Source organism: Lissotriton vulgaris, unplaced genomic scaffold (assembly GCF_964263255.1).
Source record: "Lissotriton vulgaris unplaced genomic scaffold, aLisVul1.2 SCAFFOLD_211, whole genome shotgun sequence".
Classification (NCBI taxonomy): Eukaryota; Metazoa; Chordata; class Amphibia; order Caudata; family Salamandridae; genus Lissotriton; species Lissotriton vulgaris.
Window position 1 is genome coordinate 2,002,178 of NW_028251874.1, and position 12,126 is coordinate 2,014,303.

The following is a 12,126-nucleotide window of genomic DNA, read 5'->3' on the forward strand; positions in this document are numbered from 1 at the left end:
TAATGGTAACATAAGTGATTTGACTAATAATTCTATTTTACTTAAAAGACAATCATCATTATTGGGACTCTCTGCACTATTCGCTAGATTACCCAGTGATTCTTGGGAGGGGGACACGGGACTAATTGCAGCCGCAGAAGGCTGGGAGCTAATATTTGATTCAGGGGCAGGGATGGGCTGGAGGATACTATTTTTTAGGCCATTTTAGAGGTACCCCCCCGTCTGGGGGCCCCTACTTCTCTTCCTCTTGCAGGGCATATTCCGATGAAACTCATTGGTAGTAATATGAACACTTTCCCCACCCTCCACTACTTCCTATTGAAACACTGGATTGTGAGCCGCCCTCAGTGGAGTTCAGGAACGATCTCTCCTCCTCTGAATAAACATCCACCAACACAGTGTCCAAAGACTGAATAGGAATCGTGGAGGGCGCCTGTGGACTAACCACTGTAGCAAGGCGACCAATAGAGGAACGCTTCCCCGCAATAAGATCAAGCGATAGGCGTTTCTCGGCAAAGGCTATCTCCTTTTCCAAGATGCCAGTCGCTCTGGTTATAAAAGCATCAAGGGGACCAGTTATCACCCCACTGCCCGTCTGCACTTGCACAACTCTTTCTTTCCCCAAACGCAAGGGCATGATTCACAATAACAGTGAGGCCCAACCAATAATAATAAATGAATCAAGGGTGTACAACAATGCCTCCCTAGGTAAACACGAACAGTTAAGCAGTACAACTCAAACAAAAAGGGGGTGACCTTGCCCGACCTCGGACGGCCTCAGACGGCCCGCCCTTTGCCCGAGCTTAGCCCGGCGATCGCCCGCGCGCGTCCCGGGTTCGCGTGGAGGCCAAGCGTAGTTATAGGCAGTAGTAAGGGAGGGGGCGGGAAGAGGACCAGCTGCAGCCGAAAGCGCCGCACAGAACGCTGGTCCTCGCAGTCCCGCCTCGACCTCAAGTTATGCGGAGTCAGGGTTCAAACGCCACTCCGTGCGCCCAGAAGGACTCCCTTACGGTGTAATCACAAGCGGCTCCCGCGAAGCAGGGGCCGCGAGAAGTTGGCAGGAAATCACAGGGAAAGCTCCGATGCACGCTCCCTCATCAGCGTCAAAGAAATCGATGTCCCACAAGTAAGGCTCCAGCGACGACTTTTGTTCCAGCAGAGAGGGGGCGGGAAGAGAACCAGCTGCGGTCGATGAGCGCCGCACAGAACGCTGGTCCCCGCTGTCCCGCCTCGCCCTCAAGTTATGCAGAGTCAGGGTTAAAACGCCACTCCGTGTGCCCAGAAGGACTACCTTGCGGTGTAATCACGAGCGGCGCCCGCAAAGCGCGGGCCGCGAGAAATTGGCAGGAAATCACAGGGAAAGCTCCGATGCACGCTCCCTCATCAGCGTCAAAGAAATCTTCCCATGTGATGGGGATTCATTCAACCGCGTTATTTTAATAGGAACCATGTCCAATGACTGCAAAATGTGGATTACGTGCACAGTGTGGCTTGTGCCTTAAGCAGACCAGTAGCCATGGACGTTGCAAGGTAGAAATAACACTCGGTGACTCCTACTTCAATGAGATAGATTTCTGCACACAGAATACTTTTATACTTGTAATGTACGTGTATTTCTTGAATACTTGTACGTGAAATACTTGAAATGTACGTGTAATACTTGTATACTTCAAATTTAGTGTAGTACCTGTATACTTGTAATATACGTGTAATACTTGTAATATATCTGAAATACTTATATACTTGTAATGTAGGTGAAATACTTGTATACGTGGGCTCCTAGCTTGCTGCTAGTTTTTTGGGCGCCATTTTGGGTGAGGACGCGCCGTTCTAGAGGCGCCGGACCGAGCGCTCTAGCCTTGCGGCCCTCCTCCGCCCGCCCTTCTTAAGGCTGGTCATCTCTGGGCTCGCCAGTACTCTTGCTGGACACTCAGTGTGATTGGGACCTTCACGCTGCAACGCTTTGCCGCATAGCGCTCTTGCGCTTTTTTAATATTACCTTTCTGAATATCGTGGTTTATTTTATTTGAGCTTACCCCTGATTTTAATAGGGATTCCTGGCCCCCACTTGCACCATAATCGTCATCTGCACCGCTGCTTTGCGGGTCCGGGTCTGTGGGCTCCTAGCTTGCTGCTAGTTTTTTGGGCGCCATTTTGGGTGAGGACGCGCCGTTCTAAAGGCGCCGGACCGAGCGCTCTAGCCTTGCGGCCCTCCTCCGCCCGCCCTTCTTAAGGCTGGTCATCTCTGGGCTCGCCAGAACTCTTGCTGGACACTCAGTGTGATTGGGACCTTCACGCTGCAACGCTTTGCCGCATAGCGCTCTTGCGCTTTTTTAATCTTACCTTTGTGAATATCTTGGTTTATTTTATTTGAGCTTACCCCTGATTTTAATAGGGATTCCTGGCCCCCACTTGCACCATAATCGTCATCTGCACCGCTGCTTTGCGGGTCCGGGTCTGTGGGCTCCTAGCTTGCTGCAAATTTTTTGGGCGACATTTTGGGTGAGGACGCGCCGTTCTAGAGGCGCCGGACCGAGCGCTCTAGCCTTGCGGCCCTCCTCCGCCCGCCCTTCTTAAGGCTGGTCATCTCTGGGCTCGCCAGAACTCTTGCTGGACACTCAGTGTGATTGGGACCTTCACGCTGCAACGCTTTGCCGCATAGCGCTCTTGCGCTTTTTTAATCTTACCTTTCTGAATATCTTGGTTTATTCTATTTGAGCTTACCCCTGATTTTAATAGGGATTCCTGGCCCCCACTTGCACCATAATCGTCATCTGCACCGCTGCTTTGCGGGTCCGGGTCTGTGGGCTCCTAGCTTGCTGCTAGTTTTTTGGGCGCCATTTTGGGTGAGGACGCGCCGTTCTAGAGGCGCCGGACCGAGCGCTCTAGCCTTGCGGCCCTCCTCCGCCCGCCCTTCTTAAACTCTGCGCCCTAGCGGGCAGCGGTGACGCGCAGCGGTCCGCGCCTTCACTGCTCCTGAGTCGTGCCAGAGTCCTGCCCGTCTGCGCCCGTCAGCGCTGAGGGAGCGCTAGGGCAGGGCTCTCCACCCTGGCTGGTACGTTTTCCTGCTTTTAGTTTCCGTCAGGCATGTACTGTAAAACAGACCTACTCTGCCTTCGCCTGACTCTCCCCCCCTGCTCTGACACTTCTCTTCATCCTCTATGTGGCCTTTTAGGTGCCCCGGCTGTGCCTTCTCGCTTCCCATACCCACCCCGATCTCTACTCACTGCTCTGTTTCCCGTAAGGCACCAGATCCTACATTATTTAAGATCTTCCATCTTAATGTTAGATCCCTGGTGAAGCACCATCTTGATGTTCGTGACTTACTCGACGAGGACCCTGATATTCTTTTCATGTCTGAAACTTGGCTCCATAATGACGCCTCGGTTGCCATTAACTTAGCACTCCCTCCGGAGTATACGATCTACACCCTTAACCGTGACTCTAGAGGGGGTGGCATCGCAGCCGCTATTAAAACCAGCTATCCATGTACCTGGAAGGCCATGGATATTGGGGGATGCGAAAGTGCCTACTTCTCGGTCTCTGTTAATCCGCATTTTGCCTTTTCGGGCCTACTCATTTACCGGCCCCAGGGCCCTGACGTTGCCTTTAGGGCTGCCCTTCCCGACGCAGTCAGTTCTCTGGCCCTCAAAACTGCCAATTTTAGTATAGTTGGGGATCTTAATCTCCATTTTGACTCCCCTTGTTCCTCGGCGGCCAGTAGTACTTGTGCCGACCTGGAGGCCCTCCAACTTTTTCAATTAGTTGAACATAACACACATATTGGTGGTCTCATTCTGGACCCTTTCTTTACCTCCCTTACATCGGTCAAAGTCCTGCCCCCTAGGCCAATGGCCTGGACAGACCACTACCTAATTGAAGGTCATCTTTTGCTTGAAGGTTTTCCTGTAGCTGTCCCTACTTCTGCCATTCTCAGGCGCCCTTGGAAAAAACTGAAACTTAGCGATTTCCATCAGCTTTTGGGCGCTGTCCCCTTGGGCCCATTCACCGACGTGGAATCAGGTTACGATCTTTATTGCAAGTGGCTGACTAATGTGTTGGACAAGCTTATTCCTGCTACTCAGACCAAACAACGGCGCTCCCATTCCAGTCCTTGGTATGACGACTCTATTCGGCTTCTAAAAAAATCCTGCAAACAAGCCGAAAGAGCCTGGCGTAAGTCATACGACCCGGTCAGGAAAACTCTGTACCTCGCCACCATCAAGAAGTACCACAGAGCTATTTGTAGGGCCAGGCCTCCTACTTTTCTCGTGAGTTCAGTGCCAGTACCAACCCCGTTAAACTTATCTTTAAGGCACTTAAAGAGCTCACCACTTGTAGAACTTCCGCTGCTGAGATTTGCTCTTCCTCCCACTGCGAGGACTTAGCTGCCTTTTTTATTAGTAAAGTGGAAGGTATCTATCGAGCTTTTCCCAGCTCTACAGGATCTCGGCAGTTTAACACAGCCACCCCTAAAACTACCATCACGCTATCCCATCTTCCGGAGCTTTCTACGGAGGAGTTTAATAAACTTGTTACTAGAGTGAAGTCGGGCTCCCCTAAAGATCCTCTGCGGCCCACTCAATTTAGAGAATCTGCCTCTCTGTGTCTTCCCCCGCTTTGCAAGCTTATTAATCTGTCCCTGTCCTCAGGCTCTGTTCCCTGTGCCTGGAAACAGGCTCAGGGTATCCCCATTTTAAAAAAACCTGCTCTAGATCCTCAGAAATCTGAGAATTATCGTCCCATTTCCCTCCTCCCGTGGGCTGCCAAACTGACCGAGGCCCATGTCAACACCATCTTAGCTAACCATCTCCATTCTGCGAATATTTGAGATCCTTCGCAGAATGGCTTCAGGTCCGGTCACAGCACCGAGACTGCGCTCCTGTATATGGCTGAACATCTTCGCATGTTGGTGGATTCTGGTCATACGGCGGCACTGGTGCTCCTTGATCTAAGTGCCGCCTTTGACACTGTCTCCCATGACATTTTACTCCAACTTCTGGTTGAGGCTGGGGTGGACAATCTGGCTCTTGAATGGTTCAGATCTTTTTTATCAGATCGCTCCTTCAGGGTCACCACCCGTCCTTTCGAATCTAAACCACATGCAATTGCCCAGGGAGTTCCGCAGGGATCGGCTCTCAGCCCCACTTTATTCAACCTTTATGTACAGCCGCTAGCTGCTGTCGCCATGCGTGGGAACCTATCCATCGTGTCCTACGCAGACGACACTCAGCTGGCGGTCACCATTAGTGGGGCTTCCGATCTTGAGGCTGCTAAGTTCCGTGAGGGACTCATATCCGTGGCCCACTGGATGAATGACAACTTCCTGCAATTGAACGCCAAGAAAACCGAGGTGCTCATTGTGGGGAAACAAACTCATCTATGGGGCGTTAATTGGTGGCCGCACGAGCTTGGTCCTACCCCTACCCCCGTCACTGAAGTCAAAAATCTTGGGGTTTGGTTTGACTCCCAACTGAGCTTTTCCACTCACACTAAAAAGATTGCTGCATCGTGTTTTGGGATTTTGCGTCAGCTTCGATCCACCTTTAAATTCTTCGACGCTCCCACCAGACAACTCATTGTGCAAGCCATGATTCTGTCTAAACTAGATTATGCTAGTTCCCTTCTTCTTGGAGTTAATCAGGCTGAACTTTCCCGTCTCCAACGCGTCCAGAACGCTGCCGCCAGGGCTCTGATTGGCTTACCCAAATTCTGTTCAGCCAGAAAAACCATTCATAATCTCCACTGGCTTCTGGTGGCACAGAGAATAATGTTTAAATCTCTTACTCTGACGTTTAAAATCCTTAAACACTCATCCCCTCAGATTCTGGAGCATCTCATTTCCCCTTACGGTCCAGCACGCTCTCTGAGGTCCTCTGGTCTCCACCTAGCCATAGTGCCTCGCTTTAAGAGATCCAGGATTGGCGGCCGCTCTTTCAGAGTTCTTGCCGCCAAGCTATGGAATTCCCTTCCTGCCCACATACGTGCTATCGATGGGCTCCTCGCTTTCAGGAAGGCTGTCAAAACCTTTCTTTTCCCCCTAGCTCCTTAGTTCTGTTGTGTTGTGTTTTTTTTCTCACTCCTGTCCGGCTCTCTGTTCTGTTCTAGCGCCAGGACGCCCCTTTGCTGGGGCATCTGTGCGCTCAATAAATCCGGATAACATAACATAACATAACATAACATAACATAACATAACATGATAAGTAGGTGTATACTTGCACTCTATGTGTAATACTTGTAATGTACGTGTAATACTTGTATACTTGTAATGTATGTGTAATACTTGTATACTTGTAATGTATGTGAAATACTGGACTATTTGTAATGTATGTGAAATACTTGTCTACTTGTAATGTATGTGAAATACTTGCCTACTTCTAATGTATGCGTACTACTTGTAATGTACGTGTGATACTTGTAATATATACTTGTAATGTACGTGATACTTGTAATATATACTTGTAATGTATGTGATACTTGTAATGCATGTGTGATACTTGTGATATATATTTGTAATGTACGTGTGATACTTGTAATGTGTGTGAAATTCTTGTAATGTATGTGATACTTGTAATATATACTTGTGATGTATGTGTGATACTTGTAATGTACATGTGGTATTTTTAATACATACTTATAATGTATGTGTGATACTTGTAATGTACATGTGATACTTGTAATGCACGTGTGATACTTGCAATGTAAGTGTAATACTGCAATGTATGTGTGATACTTGCAATGTATGTCAAAGTCTTGTAATGTACATGTAATACTTGTAATGATTGTGTGATACTGGTAATGTATACTTATAATGTATGTGTGATACTTGTAATGTATGTGTGGTACTTGTAATGTACATGTAATACTTTAATGTACCTGTGATACTTTTAATGTACCTGTGATACTTTTAATGTACCTGTGATACTTGTAATGTACCTGCAATACTTGTAATGTGCATGTGGTACTTGTAATGTACATGTGGTACTTGTAATGTACATGTGATACTTGTAATGTATGTGTGATACTTGTAATGTACGTGTGATACTTGTAATGTACGTGTGATACTTGCAATGTAAGTGTAATACTGCAATGTATGTGTGATACTTGTAATGTATGTCAAAGTCTTGTAATGTACATGTAATACTTGTAATGTATGTGTGATACTGGTAATGTATACTTATAATGTATGTGTGATACTTGTAATGTGCGTATAATACTTGTAATGTACATGTGGTACTTGTAATGTACATGTAATACTTTAATGTACCTGTGGTACTTTTAATGTACCTGTGATACTTGTAATGTAATTGCGATACTTGTAATGTACATGTAGTACTTGTAATGTACGTGTGATACTTGTAATGTACGTGTGATACTTGTAATGTACGTGTGATACTTGTAATGTACGTGTGATACTTGTAATGTACGTATGATACTTACATGACATATTCTACATCATGTCAGGTTCAAGGCAAAAGTGAAATCTAATGTATATCAATTTACTGTGGATTTGGGCCAATGGAAAAGTGTCAATGTTTACTGGTAATGTCAACAAATATATTATACTAGGGAAGTCCTATTATAAATAAAAAAGAAGAGAGAATTAGTGCATTCTATATTTGAAATACATTAGACATACATGGTTAAAATGTACTTTATAAACTGATTAATTTCTTAGCGAATTAAATGAATTTCGATCAAGGTGTGATTGTTTCCATTACAAGATTATCAGGAACTGCCAAAGGGCCCATTTTGTAATTCTTTTAAAGAATTCCGTCGGAGAAATGTTTTTTACCTGCACTGCAAGAGGCAAGGAAAGACGGTTTTAAATTCAATTATTCCCTAGTAAGACACAACAGATAAAAAAGATACATGTTGTGAGCCAGATAGTTTAAAGACCACCTAGGGTAGTACAAGATTACATGTAATCCTAGCAAAATTTCTAGTTCACTCTGTTGAAGGAGAAGTCAAACATCAGAAGATCTGTCTCTGAATGAATTAAGGGACAACAACAATGCTGTACGTCAGTGCAGAACATAAGATCAATGAATGTCAAAAGAAAACTGGAAGTTGCCAGCACAGTTAAAGGATCTGTGCCCTTACGGCACTGCACTCTCCGTTACACCAACTCCATCTTTCTTCTCCACGTGGAGTCTCAGATGTCGTGAAAGAGATTGTTTTGCAGTGAAACTCTTCTCACAATCAGTACAATTTAAAGGCCTCTCTCTCGTGTGTGTTCTCTGGTGTTGTATTAGAGTTGTGCTCAGAGTGAAACTCTTTTCACACACACTGCACTTGGAGGGCTTTACACCTCTGTGTATTCGTAAGTGTTGTATGAAGGATGGTTTCACAGTAAAACTCTTATCACACTCGGTGCAGTTAAAAGGTCTCACTCCTGTGTGAATTCTTTGGTGTTGTAAAAGAGCGGTCTAATCAATAAAACATTTCTCACAGTTTGTGCAGTGAAAGGGCCTAATCCCTTTGTGGATTTTTAGATGCCGTAATAGAGCAGATTTATCAGTGAAACATTTTGCACGCTTGGTGCATCTAAAGGGCTGTGTGTTTTCCTTTGTGTTGTGTAAGAGCTGTTCTCACCCTAAAACTCTTTTCACACTCTGTGCACTTGAAGGGTCTCACTCCAGTGTGTATCCATTGGTGTCTTAGCAGATGTCTCTTTTCAATACACCTTTTCCCACATTCTATGCAGTGAAATGGCCTCACTAGGGTGTGTGTTCTCTGATGATTTAGGAGATTTCCTTTTTGAGTAAAGCTTTTCCCACAGTCAGTGCACTGAAACGGCCTCTCTCCTGTGTGTATTCTTCTGTGAATTACGAGATTAGACTTTAGAGTAAAGAGTTTTTCACAGTCTGCGCAGGGAAAGGGTCTCAGCCCTTTGTCAGGTCTCAGATGTGCGGCAAAAAATATCTTAGTCCTATATGCTTTCTCCCACTCACTGCTGGTCAAGCGTCTTTCTGTTGTCTGGAGATCGTGTTGTTTACGTCTTACACTCCGTGGATGTACTGGTCTCTCCCTCATTCACACTTCTTTCTTCTGACTGGAGGGCTGCTGAATAAAAAGAAATGTAAAAAAACAGGGAAAAAGTTTACACAAGCACCAATGTGCTACAGGAATGTTTTGCATGTTACAATGAGAGGCAGTACCAAGGATTTCTTTGATACACAAATGTTGGACACTCGGTGTAACCGGTGCGGGAATCACTGGGACAGAAGAGAAGGGCAATAGTCGGGTTTGTGTTACTACGGGCTTTAATGTTTAATGTTTCCAACAAATGGTCAGAACAAGTCTTTCTGTTCAGGGTTGTACGGCGGGGAGATCGACTTTGGGACCTTCTCCTGTGGCGGTGCTCGACATTCAGAGTCCTCCAATAGCCGGTCTGGCTTCGTCGGGGCTTGGTATCCTCCTGGTCCGTCTTAACTCCTCCTCTCCCCAGGACCGTAAGGAAAACAAAAGAAAATGCAGCACGTGAGGTGGTTGTCCTATACGGACCGATACCGGGAAAGGGAGTGAGGAAGCAGACCCACACGTGCTCTGAGCTTATGTACAAGTGTGGGGGACGGGGGGGTGCTCAGGGTAGGGAAACCGGGAAATCAGGGACTTCGCTATTTTACAACGGGACCGCCCTTCCGTCCCACCCAGCCCTTGATCCGATTACGCACCTGGGCAAGCCACACACCTCCCCCGGGTGAGTGGCTGGGCGGCTCGTGGGACCGGTGGCCTCCAGGCGTCTCCTCCTCGGACAGGACCTCTTCTCCAGTATGCGACTCCTCTCTCCAACTTGCTTCCTTCTTTCGCCGACCTCTCTCCTCGTTTCCGCTCCAGGTGAACAAGCACACCTCGTCTCCCTGTGCTTCCGCCTTTGACGGCGTTCCGTCGTCCTGGAACCCCGCCCACTCGTCCTCAGCCTGATAGTTAACGGGCCAGTCCCTGTCAACTTCTCGGCATGATGCAGTCTCGGATCCAGCCCCTCGATAGTCCATCTGCTGAGGGAGACAAGAGGGGGTAATTGAGGTACGTCTCCGAGTCATGGGTGATTGATCAGGTCCATCCCCTATAACGGGGATCAAAGTCAGGGACACCCCGTTACACTCAGGTAATGTCAGACAGATAACAGACTCTTGTCGCTCATGAGACATACTTATGTCAGTCATGTGACAGACCCACATCAGTCAAATGAAGGATGCATGTTGGACAGCCATGTGCTATGCCAGGTTATGTTATGTAGATTTGTAGAGGGCACTGTCCTGGCCCTGAGTAGGTTCGAGTCTAGCCAAACATATGGACTAGTGGGACTACTCGAAAAGTCAGGTCTTCATCTTATTGTTGCTTGCAAGAAGTGAGGGGGAGCTCTTATGTGTAGTGACAGGTGCTTCTACACTTTATGAGTGAAGTAGGAGAAGGTGTGACTGCAAGATATAAGGTTTGTGAAAGCAGATGCAATTGTTGAGGCATGCTGGGCCAGTGCGATGTAGTGCTTTGAAAGTGTGGGTGAGGAGTTTGAATTGTGCTTGTTTGTGTATTGGGGAACCAGAGGGGGTCCTTCAGGTGAGTAATGATTTGAGTTCGGCATGGGAGGTTGAAAGTGACTGGCCGTAGAGTTCTGAATGGTCTGCAGGCTTCTGTGAGTTTTTTGTTGATCCTGGCACAGAGGATGTTCTCGTAGTTCAGCTTGCTTGTGACCAGGGTGTACATGTCGGTTTTGCTGGTGCTGATTGAGAGCCATTCAAAAATCATCTTCAGCATCCTCAGGGTATGGAAGCATGAGGTGGTGATGGCATTGACCTGAGCTGTCATGTCGAGTTTGCTATCGATGACAAGCCAGAGGTTCTTGGTGTGGATGGTGGGGGTCAGTCCAAAAACTATTGCCCACCACGTAAAGCCCCATGGTGAAGTGCTCTTCCCAAAGATCATGATTTTTCAGTCTTGTCAGCATTTTACAACTGGTCTTCATCCAGTGGGTGATTTCAGGCATTCTGGTCTGTGGGGGAGGTCATGAGCTGTGTGTTGTTGGCATAGGAGAGGATGTTGGGAGAGTGGATGATGCTGACTAGAGAGATCCTTTCTGTGTTGCAGAGGGTCAGGCTCAGGGAGGATCCTCGCAGAACTGCACAGACGAGGTCACCTGCATCCGAACTATCAGGCTAATTGCCTGGGTCCATCCAATCAGGAAAGAACAGATCCATCAGAGTGTGTGTCCTTAGATTTCAATGTTGTGCAGGCTTTGGATGAGGATTGGGTACGAGACTGTGCCAAATGCTGCCGAGTGTTCCAGAAGAATGAGGCCACCATGTCTCCTCCATCCAGAGTCATGCGGATGTCATATGTGGTGGTGATGGTGGCAGCTTCTGTGCTGTTGTTGGGTCTGAAACCAGGCTGAGTGGTGTTGAGAAGTTTGTAGTCATTGAGGTATTCAGTGAGGAGTTTGTTGATGAATTTCTCTAAGATCTTGGACGGGAACGATAGCAGAGAGATTGGTCTTCAGTTGGTAAGCATTGACGGGGCAGTGGGGGGTTCCATCAGCAATGGGAGAACCAGTGTACATTTCCAAGCATCTGGGAAGGTTGTGGAAGAGGAGGAAGCATTCAGAATGAGTGTGAACCTGGTGCTGATGGATTGCAGTACTCTGGAGATGGTGTGGTCTGGGCAGGGTTCTGATGGGGCTCCTGAGTTGATTGACTTCACGCTGGGAGCAGTTCTTATGAGGTGATGGCGAGCAGAAGTTATTTGGATAAGATCTGTTTGCTCCCCAGTTGTTTTCAGTGGTGATTCATCCGTCTGAGTGTTCGTGTACCAAGTGCTTTGTTTGGGGTGAAGGGGGAAGGAGTCAGTGCAGGAGGTGACATGTACAACATTGGGGGCCCTACGGGTCCAAGGGACCCATCTCCCCCCCCCCAGAGGCCTGCTATCAGGATGCTCACTGTCAGCGCACCTCCTGACAGCTTCTTTGCCTGTGCGCCCGCATCTCCAAAGGGAGACTGCAAAGGGATTCCCTCCTTTGCACGGGGCCATGCCCCCATGTAAATGAGAGAACACACTCTAGTTGTCTAGACATGGTTGTCTGACTGAACCCGAGCAAACCGGATACTAGCGATGGGGGAACAAAGGAGG

General features: G+C 47.5%; 1 pseudogene across 1 annotated transcript in view; it reads right to left on the bottom strand.

Moving 5' to 3' along the window:
* Positions 1 to 8,099: 8,099 nt before the first annotated feature.
* The window catches only part of LOC147662735 (uncharacterized), a 209,026-nt pseudogene continuing 204,999 nt past the window's right edge, over positions 8,100 to 12,126 (bottom strand). The window contains exons 3-6 of the transcript XR_015305503.1: positions 9,695 to 9,998; positions 9,000 to 9,066; positions 8,596 to 8,821; positions 8,100 to 8,429 (exon numbers count right to left, since the gene is read on the bottom strand). The product of XR_015305503.1 is annotated as an uncharacterized LOC147662735 (transcript). The remainder of the gene's footprint in view (positions 8,430 to 8,595; positions 8,822 to 8,999; positions 9,067 to 9,694; positions 9,999 to 12,126) is intronic.